The sequence below is a fragment of the Schistocerca gregaria genome, unplaced genomic scaffold (assembly GCF_023897955.1).
Source record: "Schistocerca gregaria isolate iqSchGreg1 unplaced genomic scaffold, iqSchGreg1.2 ptg000077l, whole genome shotgun sequence".
Taxonomy (NCBI): domain Eukaryota; kingdom Metazoa; phylum Arthropoda; class Insecta; order Orthoptera; family Acrididae; genus Schistocerca; species Schistocerca gregaria.
The window spans coordinates 9,514,836-9,541,464 of NW_026061710.1; the positions used below are offsets into that span (position 1 = coordinate 9,514,836).

The 26,629-nt window shown below is 46.1% G+C and overlaps 1 non-coding gene across 1 annotated transcript; it reads left to right on the top strand.

Moving 5' to 3' along the window:
- The first annotated feature begins 1,913 nt into the window (after window positions 1–1,913).
- Window positions 1,914–2,020, top strand: LOC126301660 (U6 spliceosomal RNA). Its single transcript, XR_007553093.1, has one exon. It is a non-coding gene; the product is annotated as a U6 spliceosomal RNA (small nuclear RNA).
- The last annotated feature ends 24,609 nt before the right edge of the window (window positions 2,021–26,629 follow it).

Sequence of the window (26,629 nt, forward strand, 5' to 3'; positions counted from 1 at the left end):
TACAGCATAAGGTGGGACGAGGCAGTCTGAATTACATTTTATAGATGTATTTCTCACATATCTCAGAGCCTCTCGCGATATTCGTCGTCGTCGTCGTCGTCGTCATCGTCGTCGTCGTCGCCGCCGCCGCTTCTGCAGAAGTAGCAAATGGCAATCGTAGCAAATGCGGCGAGGGACGCCCTGCCTTCGATTCCGAATGCACAAAGTGTGTGGTCTTGTTTCTCAGTCTATATTTGGTCGGTCACGTCAGAGGTTGAATGTAACGAATGGGTGGGAAAGAGCAAGGGGCAGCGGCTGTGCAGAACGAAAACACAAATCCTCAGGGGTGTGAGCGTTTCGAGATGAGTCGTATACATGTAAATGTTGGTCGTCAGTGACCGTGTGGCCTAATGGATAAGGCGTCGGACTTCGGATCTGAAGATTACAGGTTCGAATGCTGTCACGCTTGTGTTTTTCCAGTTCTGAAAAAGAAACACAACGTTTTAATGTAGCAATTGAGCAGTACGAAACAGTCTGAATGTTGCTGTTGACCATTTTTTGCTTGGAGATGCTCTTGAGCTTGAAACACACACAACAAGACCGGTGTTAACTAGCGAAATTGTCGGCAGAGTGCCGACACAGCGAGTTTTGACTATCACTTGCACATCTAAAACAACGTCGGAAAGTAACTCGTTCGGCTTTTGAGTCACATAAAGTATGTGTGTTAATTTTGACGCCACTAGCTCTGCATGTTGTCATGCAATTTCTTTACCTCTCAGAAATGATTATGACATAAAAGTGAAGTACGTGACGAGTGTGACGTTAGGAAAACATTAGGCATCATGGAGAGATTCTGTATGGGACCACCCAACCCAAACGAGTACTGTGTGACGTGCTACCCGGCAGGTATTCACCGAGGGAGCCGGCTAGCTCAGTCGGTAGAGCGTCAGACTCTTAAACCCAGGGTCGTGGTTTCGAGCCAGACGCTGGGCGGAACGGAATTTTGTTCCGCTGCAGGTGAAAATCACCGTTTTTCTGATTAACGAGATTTAATGGAAATAGCAACTTTAAACTTTGCCTATGTCTCTGTCAGTCGCAAGGAAACTGTATTTGAAGGTGAAGGTGATTTTGTAGACATGTGTGAAAGACATGTTCTGAAATGCAAGTGTTGTTGTTTGGAGAGCACATCGGTTACGTGTCAGATGTGTAGCCAAGCAGTAATTTGTCGCCATAGCTGCAAATATTAGCCGGTAATATGAAGTGTTGTCAGCTAAAGTCTGATGATGCAGACGACCGTAAGGACGAAGTACCCAAGAGTACCGCTAGGCCGCGCCTGTTTAGCTCAGTGGTAGAGCACTGGTGTAATAAACCAGGGGTCGTAAGTTCCATCCTCACAGGAGAAAGATGAATTTTGGAAATCAGTTGCGCGTCGTGGCCGTATTGCAAACAGTACCTGTGATGACGAACAATTAGCGACAGGCGTTTTTTTAAGAATTACTCTCAGATGCGATTAAGGCGAATGGCGCAGATAAAGCATTTGCCAAAGCGGTACAGCATAAGGTGGGACGAGGCAGTCTGAATTACATTTTATAGATGTATTTCTCACATATCTCAGAGCCTCTCGCGATATTCGTCGTCGTCGTCGTCGTCGTCGTCGTCGCCGCCGCCGCTTCTGCAGAAGTAGCAAATGGCAATCGTAGCAAATGCGGCGAGGGACGCCCTGCCTTCGATTCCGAATGCACAAAGTGTGTGGTCTTGTTTCTCAGTCTATATTTGGTCGGTCACGTCAGAGGTTGAATGTAACGAATGGGTGGGAAAGAGCAAGGGGCAGCGGCTGTGCAGAACGAAAACACAAATCCTCAGGGGTGTGAGCGTTTCGAGATGAGTCGTATACATGTAAATGTTGGTCGTCAGTGACCGTGTGGCCTAATGGAGTACTCGCTTCGGCGGTACATATACTAAAGTTGGAACGATACAGAGAAGATTAGCATGGCCCCTGCGCAAGGATGACAATAAAAAAAAAAAAAAAAAAAAATGGATAAGGCGTCGGACTTCGGATCTGAAGATTACAGGTTCGAATGCTGTCACGCTTGTGTTTTTCCAGTTCTGAAAAAGAAACATAACGTTTTAATGTAGCAATTGAGCAGTACGAAACAGTCTGAATGTTGCTGTTGACCATTTTTTGCTTGGAGATGCTCTTGACCTTGAAACACACACAACAAGACCGGTGTTAACTAGCGAAATGGTCGGCAGAGTGCCAACACAGCGAGTTTTGACTATCACTTGCACATCTAAAACAACGTCGGAAAGTAACTCGTTCGGCTTTTGAGTCACATAAAGTATGTGTGTTAATTTTGACGCCACTAGCTCTGCATGTTGTCATGCAATATCTTTACCTCTCAGAAATGATTATGACATAAAAGTGAAGTACGTGACGAGTGTGACGTTAGGAAAACATTAGGCATCATGGAGAGATTCTGTATGGGACCACCCAACCCAAACGAGTACTGTGTGACGTGCTACCCGGCAGGTATTCACCGAGGTAGCCGGCTAGCTCAGTCGGTAGAGCGTCAGACTCTTAAACCCAGGGTCGTGGGTTCGAGCCAGACGCTGGGCGGAACGGAATTTTGATCCGCTGCAGGTGTAAATCACCGTTTTTATGATTAACGAGACTTAATGGAAATAGCAACTTTAAACTTTGCCTACGTCTCTGTCAGTCGCAAGGAAACTGTATTTGAAGGTGAAGGTGATTTTGTAGACATGTGTGAAAGACATGTTCTGAAATGCAAGTGTTGTTGTTTGGAGAGCACATCGGTTACGTGTCAGATGTGTAGCCAAGCAGTAATTTGTCGCCATAGCTGCAAATATTAGCCGGTAATATGAAGTGTTGTCAGCTAAAGTCTGATGATGCAGACGACCGTAAGGACGAAGCACCCAAGAGTACCGCTAGGCCACGCTTCTTTAGCTCAGTGGTAGAGAACTGGTGTAGGAAACCAGGGGTCGTAAGTTCCATCCTCACAGGAGAAAGATTAATTTTGGAAATCAGTTGCGCGTCGTGGCCGTATTGCAAACAGTACCTGTGATGACGAACAATTAGCGACAGGCGTTTTTTTAAGAATTACTCTCAGATGCGATTAAGGCGAATGGCGCAGATAAAGCATTTGCCAAAGCGGTACAGCATAAGGTGGGACGAGGCAGTCTGAATTACATTTTATAGATGTATTTCTCACATATCTCAGAGCCTCTCGCGATATTCGTCGTCGTCGTCGTCGCCGCCGCCGCTTCTGCAGAAGTAGCAAATGGCAATCGTAGCAAATGCGGCGAGGGACGCCCTGCCTTCGATTCCGAATGCACAAAGTGTGTGGTCTTGTTTCTCAGTCTATATTTGGTCGGTCACGTCAGAGGTTGAATGTAACGAATGGGTGGGAAAGAGCAAGGGGCAGCGGCTGTGCAGAACGAAAACACAAATCCTCAGGGGTGTGAGCGTTTCGAGATGAGTCGTATACATGTAAATGTTGGTCGTCAGTGACCGTGTGGCCTAATGGATAAGGCGTCGGACTTCGGATCTGAAGATTACAGGTTCGAATGCTGTCACGCTTGTGTTTTTCCAGTTCTGAAAAAGAAACATAACGTTTTAATGTAGCAATTGAGCAGTACGAAACAGTCTGAATGTTGCTGTTGACCATTTTTTGCTTGGAGATGCTCTTGAGCTTGAAACACACACAACAAGACCGGTGTTAACTAGCGAAATTGTCGGCAGAGTGCCGACACAGCGAGTTTTGACTATCACTTGCACATCTAAAACAACGTCGGAAAGTAACTCGTTCGGCTTTTGAGTCACATAAAGTATGTGTGTTAATTTTGACGCCACTAGCTCTGCATGTTGTCATGCAATTTCTTTACCTCTCAGAAATGATTATGACATAAAAGTGAAGTACGTGACGAGTGTGACGTTAGGAAAACATTAGGCATCATGGAGAGATTCTGTATGGGACCACCCAACCCAAACGAGTACTGTGTGACGTGCTACCCGGCAGGTATTCACCGAGGTAGCCGGCTACCTCAGTCGGTAGAGCGTCAGACTCTTAAACCCAGGGTCGTGTTTTCGAGCCAGACGCTGGGCGGAACGGAATTTTGTTCCGCTGCAGGTGTAAATCACCGTTTTTCTGATTAACGAGATTTAATGGAAATAGCAACTTTAAACTTTGCCTACGTCTCTGTCAGTCGCAAGGAAACTGTATTTGAAGGTGAAGGTGATTTTGTAGACATGTGTGAAAGACATGTTCTGAAATGCAAGTGTTGTTGTTTGGAGAGCACATCGGTTACGTGTCAGATGTGTAGCCAAGCAGTAATTTGTCGCCATAGCTGCAAATATTAGCCGGTAATATGAAGTGTTGTCAGCTAAAGTCTGATGATGCAGACGACCGTAAGGACGAAGTACCCAAAAGTACCGCTAGGCCGCGCCTCTTTAGCTCAGTGGTAGAGCACTGGTGTAATAAACCAGGGGTCGCAAGTTCCATCCTCACAGGAGAAAGATGAATTTTGGAAATCAGTTGCGCGTCGTGGCCGTATTGCAAACAGTACCTGTGATGACGAACAATTAGCGACAGGCGTTTTTTTAAGAATTACTCTCAGATGCGATTAAGGCGAATGGCGCAGATAAAGCATTTGCCAAAGTGGTACAGCATAAGGTGGGACGAGGCAGTCTGAATTACATTTTATAGATGTATTTCTCACATATCTCAGAGCCTCTCGCGATATTCGTCGTCGTCGTCGTCGTCGTCGTCGCCGCCGCCGCTTCTGCAGAAGTAGCAAATGGCAATCGTAGCAAATGCGGCGAGCGACGCCCTGCCTTCGATTCCGAATGCACAAAGTGTGTGGTCTTGTTTCTCAGTCTATATTTGGTCGGTCACGTCAGAGGTTGAATGTAACGAATGGGTGGGAAAGAGCAAGGGGCAGCGGCTGTGCAGAACGAAAACACAAATCCTCAGGGGTGTGAGCGTTTCGAGATGAGTCGTATACATGTAAATGTTGGTCGTCAGTGACCGTGTGGCCTAATGGATAAGGCGTCGGTCTTCGGATCTGAAGATTACAGGTTCGAATGCTGTCACGCTTGTGTTTTTCCAGTTGTGAAAAAGAAACATAACGTTTTAATGTAGCAATTGAGCAGTACGAAACAGTCTGAATGTTGCTGTTGACCATTTTTTGCTTGGAGATGCTCTTGAGCTTGAAACACACACAACAAGACCGGTGTTAACTAGCGAAATTGTCGGCAGAGTGCCGACACAGCGAGTTTGTCTATCACTTGCACATCTAAAACAACGTCGGAAAGTAACTCGTTCGGCTTTTGAGTCACATAAAGTATGTGTGTTAATTTTGACGCCACTAGCTCTGCATGTTGTCATGCAATTTCTTTACCTCTCAGAAATGATTATGACATAAAAGTGAAGTACGTGACGAGTGTGACGTTAGGAAAACATTAGGCATCATGGAGAGATTCTGTATGGGACCACCCAACCCAAACGAGTACTGTGTGACGTGCTACCCGGCAGGTATTCACCGAGGTAGCCGGCTAGCTCAGTCGGTAGGGCGTCAGACTCTTAAACCCAGGGTCGTGTTTTCGAGCCAGACGCTGGGCGGAACGGAATTTTGTTCGGCTGCAGGTGTAAATCACCTTTTTTCTGATTAACGAGATTTAATGGAAATAGCAACTTTAAACTTTGCCTACGTCTCTGTCAGTCGCAAGGAAACTGTATTTGAAGGTGAAGTTGATTTTGTAGACATGTGTGAAAGACATGTTCAGAAATGCAAGTGTTGTTGTTTGGAGAGCACATCGGTTACGTGTCAGATGTGTAGCCAAGCAGTAATTTGTCGCCATAGCTGCAAATATTAGCCGGTAATATGAAGTGTTGTCAGCTAAAGTCTGATGATGCAGACGACCGTAAGGACGAAGTACCCAAGAGTACCGCTAGACCGCGCCTCTTTAGCTCAGTGGTAGAGCACTGGTGTAATAAACCAGGGGTCGCAAGTTCCATCCTCACAGGAGAAAGATGAATTTTGGAAATCAGTTGCGCGTCGTGGCCGTATTGCAAACAGTACCTGTGATGACGAACAATTAGCGACAGGCGTTTTTTTAAGAATTACTCTCAGATGCGATTAAGGCGAATGGCGCAGATAAAGCATTTGCCAAAGCGGTACAGCATAAGGTGGGACGAGGCAGTCTGAATTACATTTTATTGATGTATTTCTCACATATCTCAGAGCCTCTCGCGATATTCGTCGTCGTCGTCGTCGTCGTCGTCGCCGCCGCCGCTTCTGCAGAAGTAGCAAATGGCAATCGTAGCAAATGCGGCGAGGGACGCCCTGCCTTCGATTCCGAATGCACAAAGTGTGTGGTCTTGTTTCTCAGTCTATATTTGGTCGGTCACGTCAGAGGTTGAATGTAACGAATGGGTGGGAAAGAGCAAGGGGCAGCGGCTGTGCAGAACGAAAACACAAATCCTCAGGGGTGTGAGCGTTTCGAGATGAGTCGTATACATGTAAATGTTGGTCGTCAGTGACCGTGTGGCCTAATGGATAAGGCGTCGGACTTCGGATCTGAAGATTACAGGTTCGAATGCTGTCACGCTTGTGTTTTTCCAGTTCTGAAAAAGAAACATAACGTTTTAATGTAGCAATTGAGCAGTACGAAACAGTCTGAATGTTGCTGTTGACCATTTTTTGCTTGGAGATGCTCTTGAGCTTGAAACACACACAACAAGACCGGTGTTAACTAGCGAAATTGTCGGCAGAGTGCCGACACAGCGAGTTTGTCTATCACTTGCACATCTAAAACAACGTCGGAAAGTAACTCGTTCGGCTTTTGAGTCACATAAAGTATGTGTGTTAATTTTGACGCCACTAGCTCTGCATGTTGTCATGCAATTTCTTTACCTCTCAGAAATGATTATGACATAAAAGTGAAGTACGTGACGAGTGTGACGTTAGGAAAACATTAGGCATCATGGAGAGATTCTGTATGGGACCACCCAACCCAAACGAGTACTGTGTGACGTGCTACCCGGCAGGTATTCACCGAGGTAGCCGGCTAGCTCAGTCGGTAGGGCGTCAGACTCTTAAACCCAGGGTCGTGTTTTCGAGCCAGACGCTGGGCGGAACGGAATTTTGTTCGGCTGCAGGTGTAAATCACCTTTTTTCTGATTAACGAGATTTAATGGAAATAGCAACTTTAAACTTTGCCTACGTCTCTGTCAGTCGCAAGGAAACTGTATTTGAAGGTGAAGTTGATTTTGTAGACATGTGTGAAAGACATGTTCAGAAATGCAAGTGTTGTTGTTTGGAGAGCACATCGGTTACGTGTCAGATGTGTAGCCAAGCAGTAATTTGTCGCCATAGCTGCAAATATTAGCTGGTAATATGAAGTGTTGTCAGCTAAAGTCTGATGATGCAGACGACCGTAAGGACGAAGTACCCAAGAGTACCGCTAGACCACGCCTCTTTAGCTCAGTGGTAGAGCACTGGTGTAATAAACCAGGGGTCGCAAGTTCCATCCTCACAGGAGAAAGATGAATTTTGGAAATCAGTTGCGCGTCGTGGCCGTATTGCAAACAGTACCTGTGATGACGAACAATTAGCGACAGGCGTTTTTTTAAGAATTACTCTCAGATGCGATTAAGGCGAATGGCGCAGATAAAGCATTTGCCAAAGCGGTACAGCATAAGGTGGGACGAGGCAGTCTGAATTACATTTTATTGATGTATTTCTCACATATCTCAGAGCCTCTCGCGATATTCGTCGTCGTCGTCGTCGTCGTCGTCGTCGCCGCCGCCGCTTCTGCAGAAGTAGCAAATGGCAATCGTAGCAAATGCGGCGAGGGACGCCCTGCCTTCGATTCCGAATGCACAAAGTGTGTGGTCTTGTTTCTCAGTCTATATTTGGTCGGTCACGTCAGAGGTTGAATGTAACGAATGGGTGGGAAAGAGCAAGGGGCAGCGGCTGTGCAGAACGAAAACACAAATCCTCAGGGGTGTGAGCGTTTCGAGATGAGTCGTATACATGTAAATGTTGGTTGTCAGTGACCGTGTGGCCTAATGGATAAGGCGTCGGACTTCGGATCTGAAGATTACAGGTTCGAATGCTGTCACGCTTGTGTTTTTCCAGTTCTGAAAAAGAAACATAACGTTTTAATGTAGCAATTGAGCAGTACGAAACAGTCTGAATGTTGCTGTTGACCATTTTTTGCTTGGAGATGCTCTTGAGCTTGAAACACACACAACAAGACCGGTGTTAACTAGCGAAATTGTCGGCAGAGTGCCGACACAGCGAGTTTTGACTATCACTTGCACATCTAAAACAACGTCGGAAAGTAATTTGTTCGGCTTTTGAGTCACATAAAGTATGTGTGTTAATTTTGACGCCACTAGCTCTGCATGTTGTCATGCAATTTCTTTACCTCTCAGAAATGATTATGACATAAAAGTGAAGTACGTGACGAGTGTGACGTTAGGAAAACATTAGGCATCATGGAGAGATTCTGTATGGGACCACCCAACCCAAACGAGTACTGTGTGACGTGCTACCCGGCAGGTATTCACCGAGGTAGCCGGCTAGCTCAGTCGGTAGAGCGTCAGACTCTTAAACCCAGGGTCGTGTTTTCGAGCCAGACGCTGGGCGGAACGGAATTTTGTTCCGCTGCAGGTGTAAATCACCGTTTTTCTGATTAACGAGATTTAATGGAAATAGCAACTTTAAACTTTGCCTACGTCTCTGTCAGTCGCAAGGAAACTGTATTTGAAGGTGAAGGTGATTTTGTAGACATGTGTGAAAGACATGTTCTGAAATGCAAGTGTTGTTGTTTGGAGAGCACATCGGTTACGTGTCAGATGTGTAGCCAAGCAGTAATTTGTCGCCATAGCTGTAAATATTAGCCGGTAATATGAAGTGTTGTCAGCTAAAGTCTGATGATGCAGACGACCGTAAGGACGAAGTACCCAAAAGTACCGCTAGGCCGCGCCTCTTTAGCTCAGTGGTAGAGCAGTGGTGTAATAAACCAGGGGTCGCAAGTTCCATCCTCACAGGAGAAAGATGAATTTTGGAAATCAGTTGCGCGTCGTGGCCGTATTGCAAACAGTACCTGTGATGACGAACAATTAGCGACAGGCGTTTTTTTAAGAATTACTCTCAGATGCGATTAAGGCGAATGGCGCAGATAAAGCATTTGCCAAAGTGGTACAGCATAAGGTGGGACGAGGCAGTCTGAATTACATTTTATAGATGTATTTCTCACATATCTCAGAGCCTCTCGCGATATTCGTCGTCGTCGTCGTCGTCGTCGCCGCCGCCGCTTCTGCAGAAGTAGCAAATGGCAATCGTAGCAAATGCGGCGAGGGACGCCCTGCCTTCGATTCCGAATGCACAAAGTGTGTGGTCTTGTTTCTCAGTCTATATTTGGTCGGTCACGTCAGAGGTTGAATGTAACGAATGGGTGGGAAAGAGCAAGGGGCAGCGGCTGTGCAGAACGAAAACACAAATCCTCAGGGGTGTGAGCGTTTCGAGATGAGTCGTATACATGTAAATGTTGGTCGTCAGTGACCGTGTGGCCTAATGGATTAGGCGTCGGACTTCGGATCTGAAGATTACAGGTTCGAATGCTGTCACGCTTGTGTTTTTCCAGTTCTGAAAAAGAAACATAACGTTTTAATGTAGCAATTGAGCAGTACGAAACAGTCTGAATGTTGCTGTTGACCATTTTTTGCTTGGAGATGCTCTTGAGCTTGAAACACACACAACAAGACCGGTGTTAACTAGCGAAATTGTCGGCAGAGTGCCGACACAGCGAGTTTTGACTATCACTTGCACATCTAAAACAACGTCGGAAAGTAATTTGTTCGGCTTTTGAGTCACATAAAGTATGTGTGTTAATTTTGACGCCACTAGCTCTGCACGTTGTCATGCAATTTCTTTACCTCTCAGAAATGATTATGACATAAAAGTGAAGTACGTGACGAGTGTGACGTTAGGAAAACATTAGGCATCATGGAGAGATTCTGTATGGGACCACCCAACCCAAACGAGTACTGTGTGACGTGCTACCCGGCAGGTATTCACCGAGGTAGCCGGCTAGCTCAGTCGGTAGAGCGTCAGACTCTTAAACCCAGGGTCGTGTTTTCGAGCCAGACGCTGGGCGGAACGGAATTTTGTTCCGCTGCAGGTGTAAATCACCTTTTTTCTGATTAACGAGATTTAATGGAAATAGCAACTTTAAACTTTGCCTACGTCTCTGTCAGTCGCAAGGAAACTGTATTTGAAGGTGAAGGTGATTTTGTAGACATGTGTGAAAGACATGTTCTGAAATGCAAGTGTTGTTGTTTGGAGAGCACATCGGTTACGTGTCAGATGTGTAGCCAAGCAGTAATTTGTCGCCATAGCTGCAAATATTAGCCGGTAATATGAAGTGTTGTCAGCTAAAGTCTGATGATGCAGACGACCGTAAGGACGAAGTACCCAAGAGTACCGCTAGACCGCACCTCTTTAGCTCAGTGGTAGAGCACTGGTGTAATAAACCAGGGGTCGCAAGTTCCATCCTCACAGGAGAAAGATGAATTTTGGAAATCAGTTGCGCGTCGTGGCCGTATTGCAAACAGTACCTGTGATGACGAACAATTAGCGACAGGCGTTTTTTTAAGAATTACTCTCAGATGCGATTAAGGCGAATGGCGCAGATAAAGCATTTGCCAAAGCGGTACAGCATAAGGTGGGACGAGGCAGTCTGAATTACATTTTATAGATGTATTTCTCACATATCTCAGAGCCTCTCGCGATATTCGTCGTCGTCGTCGTCGTCGTCGCCGCCGCCGCTTCTGCAGAAGTAGCAAATGGCAATCGTAGCAAATGCGGCGAGGGACGCCCTGCCTTCGATTCCGAATGCACAAAGTGTGTGGTCTTGTTTCTCAGTCTATATTTGGTCGGTCACGTCAGAGGTTGAATGTAACGAATGGGTGGGAAAGAGCAAGGGGCAGCGGCTGTGCAGAACGAAAACACAAATCCTCAGGGGTGTGAGCGTTTCGAGATGAGTCGTATACATGTAAATGTTGGTCGTCAGTGACCGTGTGGCCTAATGGATAAGGCGTCGGACTTCGGATCTGAAGATTACAGGTTCGAATGCTGTCACGCTTGTGTTTTTCCAGTTCTGAAAAAGAAACATAACGTTTTAATGTAGCAATTGAGCAGTACGAAACAGTCTGAATGTTGCTGTTGACCATTTTTTGCTTGGAGATGCTCTTGAGCTTGAAACACACACAACAAGACCGGTGTTAACTAGCGAAATTGTCGGCAGAGTGCCGACACAGCGAGTTTTGACTATCACTTGCACATCTAAAACAACGTCGGAAAGTAATTTGTTCGGCTTTTGAGTCACATAAAGTATGTGTGTTAATTTTGACGCCACTAGCTCTGCACGTTGTCATGCAATTTCTATACCTCTCAGAAATGATTATGACATAAAAGTGAAGTACGTGACGAGTGTGACGTTAGGAAAACATTAGGCATCATGGAGAGATTCTGTATGGGACCACCCAACCCAAACGAGTACTGTGTGACGTGCTACCCGGCAGGTATTCACCGAGGTAGCCGGCTAGCTCAGTCGGTAGAGCGTCAGACTCTTAAACCCAGGGTCGTGTTTTCGAGCCAGACGCTGGGCGGAACGGAATTTTGTTCCGCTGCAAGTGTAAATCACCGTTTTTCTGATTAACGAGATTTAATGGAAATAGCAACTTTAAACTTTGCCTACGTCTCTGTCAGTCGCAAGGAAACTGTATTTGAAGGTGAAGGTGATTTTGTAGACATGTGTGAAAGACATGTTCTGAAATGCAAGTGTTGTTGTTTGGAGAGCACATCGGTTACGTGTCAGATGTGTAGCCAAGCAGTAATTTGTCGCCATAGCTGTAAATATTAGCCGGTAATATGAAGTGTTGTCAGCTAAAGTCTGATGATGCAGACGACCGTAAGGACGAAGTACCCAAAAGTACCGCTAGGCCGCGCCTCTTTAGCTCAGTGGTAGAGCACTGGTGTAATAAACCAGGGGTCGCAAGTTCCATCCTCACAGGAGAAAGATGAATTTTGGAAATCAGTTGCGCGTCGTGGCCGTATTGCAAACAGTACCTGTGATGACGAACAATTAGCGACAGGCGTTTTTTTAAGAATTACTCTCAGATGCGATTAAGGCGAATGGCGCAGATAAAGCATTTGCCAAAGTGGTACAGCATAAGGTGGGACGAGGCAGTCTGAATTACATTTTATAGATGTATTTCTCACATATCTCAGAGCCTCTCGCGATATTCGTCGTCGTCGTCGTCGTCGCCGCCGCCGCTTCTGCAGAAGTAGCAAATGGCAATCGTAGCAAATGCGGCGAGGGACGCCCTGCCTTCGATTCCGAATGCACAAAGTGTGTGGTCTTGTTTCTCAGTCTATATTTGGTCGGTCACGTCAGAGGTTGAATGTAACGAATGGGTGGGAAAGAGCAAGGGGCAGCGGCTGTGCAGAACGAAAACACAAATCCTCAGGGGTGTGAGCGTTTTGAGATGAGTCGTATACATGTAAATGTTGGTCGTCAGTGACCGTGTGGCCTAATGGATTAGGCGTCGGACTTCGGACCTGAAGATTACAGGTTCGAATGCTGTCACGCTTGTGTTTTTCCAGTTCTGAAAAAGAAACATAACGTTTTAATGTAGCAATTGAGCAGTACGAAACAGTCTGAATGTTGCTGTTGACCATTTTTTAATTGGAGATGCTCTTGAGCTTGAAACACACACAACAAGACCGGTGTTAACTAGCGAAATTGTCGGCAGAGTGCCGACACAGCGAGTTTTGACTATCACTTGCACATCTAAAACAACGTCGGAAAGTAATTTGTTCGGCTTTTGAGTCACATAAAGTATGTGTGTTAATTTTGACGCCACTAGCTCTGCACGTTGTCATGCAATTTCTTTACCTCTCAGAAATGATTATGACATAAAAGTGAAGTACGTGACGAGTGTGACGTTAGGAAAACATTAGGCATCATGGAGAGATTCTGTATGGGACCACCCAACCCAAACGAGTACTGTGTGACGTGCTACCCGGCAGGTATTCACCGAGGTAGCCGGCTAGCTCAGTCGGTAGAGCGTCAGACTCTTAAACCCAGGGTCGTGTTTTCGAGCCAGACGCTGGGCGGAACGGAATTTTGTTCCGCTGCAGGTGTAAATCACCGTTTTTCTGATTAACGAGATTTAATGGAAATAGCAACTTTAAACTTTGCCTACGTCTCTGTCAGTCGCAAGGAAACTGTATTTGAAGGTGAAGGTGATTTTGTAGACATGTGTGAAAGACATGTTCTGAAATGCAAGTGTTGTTGTTTGGAGAGCACATCGGTTACGTGTCAGATGTGTAGCCAAGCAGTAATTTGTCGCCATAGCTGCAAATATTAGCCGGTAATATGAAGTGTTGTCAGCTAAAGTCTGATGATGCAGACGACCGTAAGGACGAAGTACCCAAAAGTACCGCTAGGCCGCGCCTCTTTAGCTCAGTGGTAGAGCACTGGTGTAATAAACCAGGGGTCGCAAGTTCCATCCTCACAGGAGAAAGATGAATTTTGGAAATCAGTTGCGCGTCGTGGCCGTATTGCAAACAGTACCTGTGATGACGAACAATTAGCGACAGGCGTTTTTTTAAGAATTACTCTCAGATGCGATTAAGGCGAATGGCGCAGATAAAGCATTTGCCAAAGCGGTACAGCATAAGGTGGGACGAGGCAGTCTGAATTACATTTTATAGATGTATTTCTCACATATCTCAGAGCCTCTCGCGATATTCGTCGTCGTCGTCGTCGTCGTCGTCGTCGTCGTCGTCGTCGCCGCCGCCGCTTCTGCAGAAGTAGCAAATGGCAATCGTAGCAAATGCGGCGAGGGACGCCCTGCCTTCGATTCCGAATGCACAAAGTGTGTGGTCTTGTTTCTCAGTCTATATTTGGTCGGTCACGTCAGAGGTTGAATGTAACGAATGGGTGGGAAAGAGCAAGGGGCAGCGGCTGTGTAGAACGAAAACACAAATCCTCAGGGGTGTGAGCGTTTCGAGATGAGTCGTATACATGTAAATGTTGGTCGTCAGTGACCGTGTGGCCTAATGGATAAGGCGTCGGACTTCGGATCTGAAGATTACAGGTTCGAATGCTGTCACGCTTGTGTTTTTCCAGTTCTGAAAAAGAAACATAACGTTTTAATGTAGCAATTGAGCAGTACGAAACAGTCTGAATGTTGCTGTTGACCATTTTTTGCTTGGAGATGCTCTTGAGCTTGAAACACACACAACAAGACCGGTGTTAACTAGCGAAATTGTCGGCAGAGTGCCGACACAGCGAGTTTTGACTATCACTTGCACATCTAAAACAACGTCGGAAAGTAATTTGTTCGGCTTTTGAGTCACATAAAGTATGTGTGTTAATTTTGACGCCACTAGCTCTGCATGTTGTCATGCAATTTCTTTACCTCTCAGAAATGATTATGACATAAAAGTGAAGTACGTGACGAGTGTGACGTTAGGAAAACATTAGGCATCATGGAGAGATACTGTATGGGACCACCCAACCCAAACGAGTACTGTGTGACGTGCTACCCGGCAGGTATTCACCGAGGTAGCCGGCTAGCTCAGTCGGTAGAGCGTCAGACTCTTAAACCCAGGGTCGTGTTTTCGAGCCAGACGCTGGGCGGAACGGAATTTTGTTCCGCTGCAGGTGTAAATCACCGTTTTTCTGATTAACGAGATTTAATGGAAATAGCAACTTTAAACTTTGCCTACGTCTCTGTCAGTCGCAAGGAAACTGTATTTGAAGGTGAAGGTGATTTTGTAGACATGTGTGAAAGACATGTTCTGAAATGCAAGTGTTGTTGTTTGGAGAGCACATCGGTTACGTGTCAGATGTGTAGCCAAGCAGTAATTTGTCGCCATAGCTGCAAATATTAGCCGGTAATATGAAGTGTTGTCAGCTAAAGTCTGATGATGCAGACGACCGTAAGGACGAAGTACCCAAGAGTACCGCTAGACCGCGCCTCTTTAGCTCAGTGGTAGAGCACTGGTGTAATAAACCAGGGGTCGCAAGTTCCATCCTCACAGGAGAAAGATGAATTTTGGAAATCAGTTGCGCGTCGTGGCCGTTTTGCAAACAGTACCTGTGATGACGAACAATTAGCGACAGGCGTTTTTTTAAGAATTACTCTCAGATGCGATTAAGGCGAATGGCGCAGATAAAGCATTTGCCAAAGCGGTACAGCATAAGGTGGGACGAGGCAGTCTGAATTACATTTTATAGATGTATTTCTCACATATCTCAGAGCCTCTCGCGATATTCGTCGTCGTCGTCGTCGTCGTCGCCGCCGCCGCTTCTGCAGAAGTAGCAAATGGCAATCGTAGCAAATGCGGCGAGGGACGCCCTGCCTTCGATTCCGAATGCACAAAGTGTGTGGTCTTGTTTCTCAGTCTATATTTGGTCGGTCACGTCAGAGGTTGAATGTAACGAATGGGTGGGAAAGAGCAAGGGGCAGCGGCTGTGCAGAACGAAAACACAAATCCTCAGGGGTGTGAGCGTTTCGAGATGAGTCGTATACATGTAAATGTTGGTCGTCAGTGACCGTGTGGCCTAATGGATAAGGCGTCGGACTTCGGATCTGAAGATTACAGGTTCGAATGCTGTCACGCTTGTGTTTTTCCAGTTCTGAAAAAGAAACATAACGTTTTAATGTAGCAATTGAGCAGTACGAAACAGTCTGAATGTTGCTGTTGACCATTTTTTGCTTGGAGATGCTCTTGAGCTTGAAACACACACAACAAGACCGGTGTTAACTAGCGAAATTGTCGGCAGAGTGCCGACACAGCGAGTTTTGACTATCACTTGCACATCTAAAACAACGTCGGAAAGTAATTTGTTCGGCTTTTGAGTCACATAAAGTATGTGTGTTAATTTTGACGCCACTAGCTCTGCATGTTGTCATGCAATTTCTATACCTCTCAGAAATGATTATGACATAAAAGTGAAGTACGTGACGAGTGTGACGTTAGGAAAACATTAGGCATCATGGAGAGATTCTGTATGGGACCACCAAACCCAAACGAGTACTGTGTGACGTGCTACCCGGCAGGTATTCACCGAGGTAGCCGGCTAGCTCAGTCGGTAGAGCGTCAGACTCTTAAACCCAGGGTCGTGTTTTCGAGCCAGACGCTGGGCGGAACGGAATTTTGTTCCGCTGCAAGTGTAAATCACCGTTTTTCTGATTAACGAGATTTAATGGAAATAGCAACTTTAAACTTTGCCTACGTCTCTGTCAGTCGCAAGGAAACTGTATTTGAAGGTGAAGGTGATTTTGTAGACATGTGTGAAAGACATGTTCTGAAATGCAAGTGTTGTTGTTTGGAGAGCACATCGGTTACGTGTCAGATGTGTAGCCAAGCAGTAATTTGTCGCCATAGCTGTAAATATTAGCCGGTAATATGAAGTGTTGTCAGCTAAAGTCTGATGATGCAGACGACCGTAAGGACGAAGTACCCAAAAGTACCGCTAGGCCGCGCCTCTTTAGCTCAGTGGTAGAGCACTGGTGTAATAAACCAGGGGTCGCAAGTTCCATCCTCACAGGAGAAAGATGAATTTTGGAAATCAGTTGCGCGTCGTGGCCGTATTGCAAACAGTACCTGTGATGACGAACAATTAGCGACAGGCGTTTTTTTAAGAATTACTCTCAGATGCGATTAAGGCGAATGGCGCAGATAAAGCATTTGCCAAAGTGGTACAGCATAAGGTGGGACGAGGCAGTCTGAATTACATTTTATAGATGTATTTCTCACATATCTCAGAGCCTCTCGCGATATTCGTCGTCGTCGTCGTCGTCGTCGTCGTCGCCGCCGCCGCTTCTGCAGAAGTAGCAAATGGCAATCGTAGCAAATGCGGCGAGCGACGCCCTGCCTTCGATTCCGAATGCACAAAGTGTGTGGTCTTGTTTCTCAGTCTATATTTGGTCGGTCACGTCAGAGGTTGAATGTAACGAATGGGTGGGAAAGAGCAAGGGGCAGCGGCTGTGCAGAACGAAAACACAAATCCTCAGGGGTGTGAGCGTTTCGAGATGAGTCGTATACATGTAAATGTTGGTCGTCAGTGACCGTGTGGCCTAATGGATTAGGCGTCGGACTTCGGACCTGAAGATTACAGGTTCGAATGCTGTCACGCTTGTGTTTTTCCAGTTCTGAAAAAGAAACATAACGTTTTAATGTAGCAATTGAGCAGTACGAAACAGTCTGAATGTTGCTGTTGACCATTTTTTGCTTGGAGATGCTCTTGAGCTTGAAACACACACAACAAGACCGGTGTTAACTAGCGAAATTGTCGGCAGAGTGCCGACACAGCGAGTTTTGACTATCACTTGCACATCTAAAACAACGTCGGAAAGTAATTTGTTCGGCTTTTGAGTCACATAAAGTATGTGTGTTAATTTTGACGCCACTAGCTCTGCACGTTGTCATGCAATTTCTTTACCTCTCAGAAATGATTATGACATAAAAGTGAAGTACGTGACGAGTGTGACGTTAGGAAAACATTAGGCATCATGGAGAGATTCTGTATGGGACCACCCAACCCAAACGAGTACTGTGTGACGTGCTACCCGGCAGGTATTCACCGAGGTAGCCGGCTAGCTCAGTCGGTAGAGCGTCAGACTCTTAAACCCAGGGTCGTGTTTTCGAGCCAGACGCTGGGCGGAACGGAATTTTGTTCCGCTGCAGGTGTAAATCACCGTTTTTCTGATTAACGAGATTTAATGGAAATAGCAACTTTAAACTTTGCCTACGTCTCTGTCAGTCGCAAGGAAACTGTATTTGAAGGTGAAGGTGATTTTGTAGACATGTGTGAAAGACATGTTCTGAAATGCAAGTGTTGTTGTTTGGAGAGCACATCGGTTACGTGTCAGATGTGTAGCCAAGCAGTAATTTGTCGCCATAGCTGCAAATATTAGCCGGTAATATGAAGTGTTGTCAGCTAAAGTCTGATGATGCAGACGACCGTAAGGACGAAGTACCCAAAAGTACCGCTAGGCCGCGCCTCTTTAGCTCAGTGGTAGAGCACTGGTGTAATAAACCAGGGGTCGCAAGTTCCATCCTCACAGGAGAAAGATGAATTTTGGAAATCAGTTGCGCGTCGTGGCCGTATTGCAAACAGTACCTGTGATGACGAACAATTAGCGACAGGCGTTTTTTTAAGAATTACTCTCAGATGCGATTAAGGCGAATGGCGCAGATAAAGCATTTGCCAAAGCGGTACAGCATAAGGTGGGACGAGGCAGTCTGAATTACATTTTATAGATGTATTTCTCACATATCTCAGAGCCTCTCGCGATATTCGTCGTCGTCGTCGTCGTCGTCGTCGTCGTCGTCGTCGTCGTCGCCGCCGCCGCTTCTGCAGAAGTAGCAAATGGCAATCGTAGCAAATGCGGCGAGGGACGCCCTGCCTTCGATTCCGAATGCACAAAGTGTGTGGTCTTGTTTCTCAGTCTATATTTGGTCGGTCACGTCAGAGGTTGAATGTAACGAATGGGTGGGAAAGAGCAAGGGGCAGCGGCTGTGCAGAACGAAAACACAAATCCTCAGGGGCGTGAGCGTTTCGAGATGAGTCGTATACATGTAAATGTTGGTCGTCAGTGACCGTGTGGCCTAATGGATTAGGCGTCGGACTTCGGATCTGAAGATTACAGGTTCGAATGCTGTCACGCTTGTGTTTTTCCAGTTCTGAAAAAGAAACATAACGTTTTAATGTAGCAATTGAGCAGTACGAAACAGTCTGAATGTTGCTGTTGACCATTTTTTGCTTGGAGATGCTCTTGAGCTTGAAACACACACAACAAGACCGGTGTTAACTAGCGAAATTGTCGGCAGAGTGCCGACACAGCGAGTTTTGACTATCACTTGCACATCTAAAACAACGTCGGAAAGTAATTTGTTCGGCTTTTGAGTCACATAAAGTATGTGTGTTAATTTTGACGCCACTAGCTCTGCATGTTGTCATGCAATTTCTTTACCTCTCAGAAATGATTATGACATAAAAGTGAAATACGTGACGAGTGTGACGTTAGGAAAACATTAGGCATCATGGCGAGATTCTGTATGGGACCACCAAACCCAAACGAGTACTGTGTGACGTGCTACCCGGCAGGTATTCACCGAGGTAGCCGGCTAGCTCAGTCGGTAGAGCGTCAGACTCTTAAACCCAGGGTCGTGGGTTCGAGCCAGACGCTGGGCGGAACGGAATTTTGTTCCGCTGCAGGTGTAAATCACCGTTTTTCTGATTAACGAGATTTAATGGAAATAGCAACTTTAAACTTTGCCTACGTCTCTGTCAGTCGCAAGGAAACTGTATTTGAAGGTGAAGGTGATTTTGTAGACATGTGTGAAAGACATGTTCTGAAATGCAAGTGTTGTTGTTTGGAGAGCACATCGGTTACGTGTCAGATGTGTAGCCAAGCAGTAATTTGTCGCCATAGCTGCAAATATTAGCCGGTAATATGAAGTGTTGTCAGCTAAAGTCTGATGATGCAGACGACCGTAAGGACGAAGTACCCAAGAGCACCGCTAGGCCGCGCCTCTTTAGCTCAGTGGTAGAGCACTGGTGTAATAAACCAGGGGTCGCAAGTTCCATCCTCACAGGAGAAAGATGAATTTTGGAAATCAGTTGCGCGTCGTGGCCGTATTGCAAACAGTACCTGTGATGACGAACAATTAGCGACAGGCGTTTTTTTAAGAATTACTCTCAGATGCGATTAAGGCGAATGGCGCAGATAAAGCATTTGCCAAAGGGGTACAGCATAAGGTGGGACGAGGCAGTCTGAATTACATTTTATAGATGTATTTCTCACATATCTCAGAGCCTCTCGCGATATTCGTCGTCGTCGTCGTCGTCGTCGCCGCCGCCGCTTCTGCAGAAGTAGCAAATGGCAATCGTAGCAAATGCGGCGAGCGACGCCCTGCCTTCGATTCCGAATGCACAAAGTGTGTGGTCTTGTTTCTCAGTCTATATTTGGTCGGTCACGTCAGAGGTTGAATGTAACGAATGGGTGGGAAAGAGCAAGGGGCAGCGGCTGTGCAGAACGAAAACACAAATCCTCAGGGGTGTGAGCGTTTCGAGATGAGTCGTATACATGTAAATGTTGGTCGTCAGTGACCGTGTGGCCTAATGGATAAGGCGTCGGACTTCGGATCTGAAGATTACAGGTTCGAATGCTGTCACGCTTGTGTTTTTCCAGTTCTGAAAAAGAAACATAACGTTTTAATGTAGCAATTGAGCAGTACGAAACAGTCTGAATGTTGCTGTTGACCATTTTTTGCTTGGAGATGCTCTTGAGCTTGAAACACACACAACAAGACCGGTGTTAACTAGCGAAATTGTCGGCAGAGTGCCGACACAGCGAGTTTTGACTATCACTTGCACATCTAAAACAACGTCGGAAAGTAACTCGTTCGGCTTTTGAGTCACATAAAGTATGTGTGTTAATTTTGACGCCACTAGCTCTGCATGTTGTCATGCAATTTCTTTACCTCTCAGAAATGATTATGACATAAAAGTGAAGTACGTGACGAGTGTGACGTTAGGAAAACATTAGGCATCATGGAGAGATTCTGTATGGGACCACCCAACCCAAACGAGTACTGTGTGACGTGCTACCCGGCAGGTATTCACCGAGGTAGCCGGCTAGCTCAGTCGGTAGAGCGTCAGACTCTTAAACCCAGGGTCGTGTTTTCGAGCCAGACGCTGGGCGGAACGGAATTTTTTCCGCTGCAGGTGTAAATCACCGTTTTTCTGATTAACGAGATTTAATGGAAATAGCAACTTTAAACTTTGCCTACGTCTCTGTCAGTCGCAAGGAAACTGTATTTGAAGGTGAAGGTGATTTTGTAGACATGTGTGAAAGACATGTTCTGAAATGCAAGTGTTGTTGTTTGGAGAGCACATCGGTTACGTGTCAGATGTGTAGCCAAGCAGTAATTTGTCGCCATAGCTGCAAATATTAGCCGGTAATATGAAGTGTTGTCAGCTAAAGTCTGATGATGCAGACGACCGTAAGGACGAAGTACCCAAAAGTACCGCTAGGCCGCGCCTCTTTAGCTCAGTGGTAGAGCACTGGTGTAATAAACCAGGGGTCGCAAGTTCCATCCTCACAGGAGAAAGATGAATTTTGGAAATCAGTTGCGCGTCGTGGCCGTATTGCAAACAGTACCTGTGATGACGAACAATTAGCGACAGGCGTTTTTTTAAGAATTACTCTCAGATGCGATTAAGGCGAATGGCGCAGATAAAGCATTTGCCAAAGTGGTACAGCATAAGGTGGGACGAGGCAGTCTGAATTACATTTTATAGATGTATTTCTCACATATCTCAGAGCCTCTCGCGATATTCGTCGTCGTCGTCGTCGCCGCCGCCGCTTCTGCAGAAGTAGCAAATGGCAATCGTAGCAAATGCGGCGAGCGACGCCCTGCCTTCGATTCCGAATGCACAAAGTGTGTGGTCTTGTTTCTCAGTCTATATTTGGTCGGTCACGTCAGAGGTTGAATGTAACGAATGGGTGGGAAAGAGCAAGGGGCAGCGGCTGTGCAGAACGAAAACACAAATCCTCAGGGGTGTGAGCGTTTCGAGATGAGTCGTATACATGTAAATGTTGGTCGTCAGTGACCGTGTGGCCTAATGGATAAGGCGTCGGACTTCGGATCTGAAGATTACAGGTTCGAATGCTGTCACGCTTGTGTTTTTCCAGTTCTGAAAAAGAAACATAACGTTTTAATGTAGCAATTGAGCAGTACGAAACAGTCTGAATGTTGCTGTTGACCATTTTTTGCTTGGAGATGCTCTTGAGCTTGAAACACACACAACAAGACCGGTGTTAACTAGCGAAATTGTCGGCAGAGTGCCGACACAGCGAGTTTTGACTATCACTTGCACATCTAAAACAACGTCGGAAAGTAACTCGTTCGGCTTTTGAGTCACATAAAGTATGTGTGTTAATTTTGACGCCACTAGCTCTGCATGTTGTCATGCAATTTCTTTACCTCTCAGAAATGATTATGACATAAAAGTGAAGTACGTGACGAGTGTGACGTTAGGAAAACATTAGGCATCATGGAGAGATTCTGTATGGGACCACCCAACCCAAACGAGTACTGTGTGACGTGCTACCCGGCAGGTATTCACCGAGGTAGCCGGCTAGCTCAGTCGGTAGAGCGTCAGACTCTTAAACCCAGGGTCGTGTTTTCGAGCCAGACGCTGGGCGGAACGGAATTTTGTTCCGCTGCAGGTGTAAATCACCGTTTTTCTGATTAACGAGATTTAATGGAAATAGCAACTTTAAACTTTGCCTACGTCTCTGTCAGTCGCAAGGAAACTGTATTTGAAGGTGAAGGTGATTTTGTAGACATGTGTGAAAGACATGTTCTGAAATGCAAGTGTTGTTGTTTGGAGAGCACATCGGTTACGTGTCAGATGTGTAGCCAAGCAGTAATTTGTCGCCATAGCTGCAAATATTAGCCGGTAATATGAAGTGTTGTCAGCTAAAGTCTGATGATGCAGACGACCGTAAGGACGAAGTACCCAAAAGTACCGCTAGGCCGCGCCTCTTTAGCTCAGTGGTAGAGCACTGGTGTAATAAACCAGGGGTCGCAAGTTCCATCCTCACAGGAGAAAGATGAATTTTGGAAATCAGTTGCGCGTCGTGGCCGTATTGCAAACAGTACCTGTGATGACGAACAATTAGCGACAGGCGTTTTTTTAAGAATTACTCTCAGATGCGATTAAGGCGAATGGCGCAGATAAAGCATTTGCCAAAGCGGTACAGCATAAGGTGGGACGAGGCAGTCTGAATTACATTTTATAGATGTATTTCTCACATATCTCAGAGCCTCTCGCGATATTCGTCGTCGTCGTCGTCGCCGCCGCCGCCGCTTCTGCAGAAGTAGCAAATGGCAATCGTAGCAAATGCGGCGAGCGACGCCCTGCCTTCGATTCCGAATGCACAAAGTGTGTGGTCTTGTTTCTCAGTCTATATTTGGTCGGTCACGTCAGAGGTTGAATGTAACGAATGGGTGGGAAAGAGCAAGGGGCAGCGGCTGTGCAGAACGAAAACACAAATCCTCAGGGGTGTGAGCGTTTCGAGATGAGTCGTATACATGTAAATGTTGGTCGTCAGTGACCGTGTGGCCTAATGGATAAGGCGTCGGACTTCGGATCTGAAGATTACAGGTTCGAATGCTGTCACGCTTGTGTTTTTCCAGTTCTGAAAAAGAAACATAACGTTTTAATGTAGCAATTGAGCAGTACGAAACAGTCTGAATGTTGCTGTTGACCATTTTTTGCTTGGAGATGCTCTTGAGCTTGAAACACACACAACAAGACCGGTGTTAACTAGCGAAATTGTCGGCAGAGTGCCGACACAGCGAGTTTTGACTATCACTTGCACATCTAAAACAACGTCGGAAAGTAACTCGTTCGGCTTTTGAGTCACATAAAGTATGTGTGTTAATTTTGACGCCACTAGCTCTGCATGTTGTCATGCAATTTCTTTACCTCTCAGAAATGATTATGACATAAAAGTGAAGTACGTGACGAGTGTGACGTTAGGAAAACATTAGGCATCATGGAGAGATTCTGTATGGGACCACCCAACCCAAACGAGTACTGTGTGACGTGCTACCCGGCAGGTATTCACCGAGGTAGCCGGCTAGCTCAGTCGGTAGAGCGTCAGACTCTTAAACCCAGGGTCGTGTTTTCGAGCCAGACGCTGGGCGGAACGGAATTTTTTCCGCTGCAGGTGTAAATCACCGTTTTTCTGATTAACGAGATTTAATGGAAATAGCAACTTTAAACTTTGCCTACGTCTCTGTCAGTCGCAAGGAAACTGTATTTGAAGGTGAAGGTGATTTTGTAGACATGTGTGAAAGACATGTTCTGAAATGCAAGTGTTGTTGTTTGGAGAGCACATCGGTTACGTGTCAGATGTGTAGCCAAGCAGTAATTTGTCGCCATAGCTGCAAATATTAGCCGGTAATATGAAGTGTTGTCAGCTAAAGTCTGATGATGCAGACGACCGTAAGGACGAAGTACCCAAAAGTACCGCTAGGCCGCGCCTCTTTAGCTCAGTGGTAGAGCACTGGTGTAATAAACCAGGGGTCGCAAGTTCCATCCTCACAGGAGAAAGATGAATTTTGGAAATCAGTTGCGCGTCGTGGCCGTATTGCAAACAGTACCTGTGATGACGAACAATTAGCGACAGGCGTTTTTTTAAGAATTACTCTCAGATGCGATTAAGGCGAATGGCGCAGATAAAGCATTTGCCAAAGTGGTACAGCATAAGGTGGGACGAGGCAGTCTGAATTACATTTTATAGATGTATTTCTCACATATCTCAGAGCCTCTCGCGATATTCGTCGTCGTCGTCGTCGCCGCCGCCGCTTCTGCAGAAGTAGCAAATGGCAATCGTAGCAAATGCGGCGAGCGACGCCCTGCCTTCGATTCCGAATGCACAAAGTGTGTGGTCTTGTTTCTCAGTCTATATTTGGTCGGTCACGTCAGAGGTTGAATGTAACGAATGGGTGGGAAAGAGCAAGGGGCAGCGGCTGTGCAGAACGAAAACACAAATCCTCAGGGGTGTGAGCGTTTCGAGATGAGTCGTATACATGTAAATGTTGGTCGTCAGTGACCGTGTGGCCTAATGGATAAGGCGTCGGACTTCGGATCTGAAGATTACAGGTTCGAATGCTGTCACGCTTGTGTTTTTCCAGTTCTGAAAAAGAAACATAACGTTTTAATGTAGCAATTGAGCAGTACGAAACAGTCTGAATGTTGCTGTTGACCATTTTTTGCTTGGAGATGCTCTTGAGCTTGAAACACACACAACAAGACCGGTGTTAACTAGCGAAATTGTCGGCAGAGTGCCGACACAGCGAGTTTTGACTATCACTTGCACATCTAAAACAACGTCGGAAAGTAACTCGTTCGGCTTTTGAGTCACATAAAGTATGTGTGTTAATTTTGACGCCACTAGCTCTGCATGTTGTCATGCAATTTCTTTACCTCTCAGAAATGATTATGACATAAAAGTGAAGTACGTGACGAGTGTGACGTTAGGAAAACATTAGGCATCATGGAGAGATTCTGTATGGGACCACCCAACCCAAACGAGTACTGTGTGACGTGCTACCCGGCAGGTATTCACCGAGGTAGCCGGCTAGCTCAGTCGGTAGAGCGTCAGACTCTTAAACCCAGGGTCGTGTTTTCGAGCCAGACGCTGGGCGGAACGGAATTTTGTTCCGCTGCAGGTGTAAATCACCGTTTTTCTGATTAACGAGATTTAATGGAAATAGCAACTTTAAACTTTGCCTACGTCTCTGTCAGTCGCAAGGAAACTGTATTTGAAGGTGAAGGTGATTTTGTAGACATGTGTGAAAGACATGTTCTGAAATGCAAGTGTTGTTGTTTGGAGAGCACATCGGTTACGTGTCAGATGTGTAGCCAAGCAGTAATTTGTCGCCATAGCTGCAAATATTAGCCGGTAATATGAAGTGTTGTCAGCTAAAGTCTGATGATGCAGACGACCGTAAGGACGAAGTACCCAAAAGTACCGCTAGGCCGCGCCTCTTTAGCTCAGTGGTAGAGCACTGGTGTAATAAACCAGGGGTCGCAAGTTCCATCCTCACAGGAGAAAGATGAATTTTGGAAATCAGTTGCGCGTCGTGGCCGTATTGCAAACAGTACCTGTGATGACGAACAATTAGCGACAGGCGTTTTTTTAAGAATTACTCTCAGATGCGATTAAGGCGAATGGCGCAGATAAAGCATTTGCCAAAGCGGTACAGCATAAGGTGGGACGAGGCAGTCTGAATTACATTTTATAGATGTATTTCTCACATATCTCAGAGCCTCTCGCGATATTCGTCGTCGTCGTCGTCGTCGTCGTCGTCGTCGTCGTCGTCGTCGTCGTCGCCGCCGCCGCTTCTGCAGAAGTAGCAAATGGCAATCGTAGCAAATGCGGCGAGGGACGCCCTGCCTTCGATTCCGAATGCACAAAGTGTGTGGTCTTGTTTCTCAGTCTATATTTGGTCGGTCACGTCAGAGGTTGAATGTAACGAATGGGTGGGAAAGAGCAAGGGGCAGCGGCTGTGCAGAACGAAAACACAAATCCTCAGGGGTGTGAGCGTTTCGAGATGAGTCGTATACATGTAAATGTTGGTCGTCAGTGACCGTGTGGCCTAATGGATTAGGCGTCGGACTTCGGATCTGAAGATTACAGGTTCGAATGCTGTCACGCTTGTGTTTTTCCAGTTCTGAAAAAGAAACATAACGTTTTAATGTAGCAATTGAGCAGTACGAAACAGTCTGAATGTTGCTGTTGACCATTTTTTGCTTGGAGATGCTCTTGAGCTTGAAACACACACAACAAGACCGGTGTTAACTAGCGAAATTGTCGGCAGAGTGCCGACACAGCGAGTTTTGACTATCACTTGCACATCTAAAACAACGTCGGAAAGTAATTTGTTCGGCTTTTGAGTCACATAAAGTATGTGTGTTAATTTTGACGCCACTAGCTCTGCATGTTGTCATGCA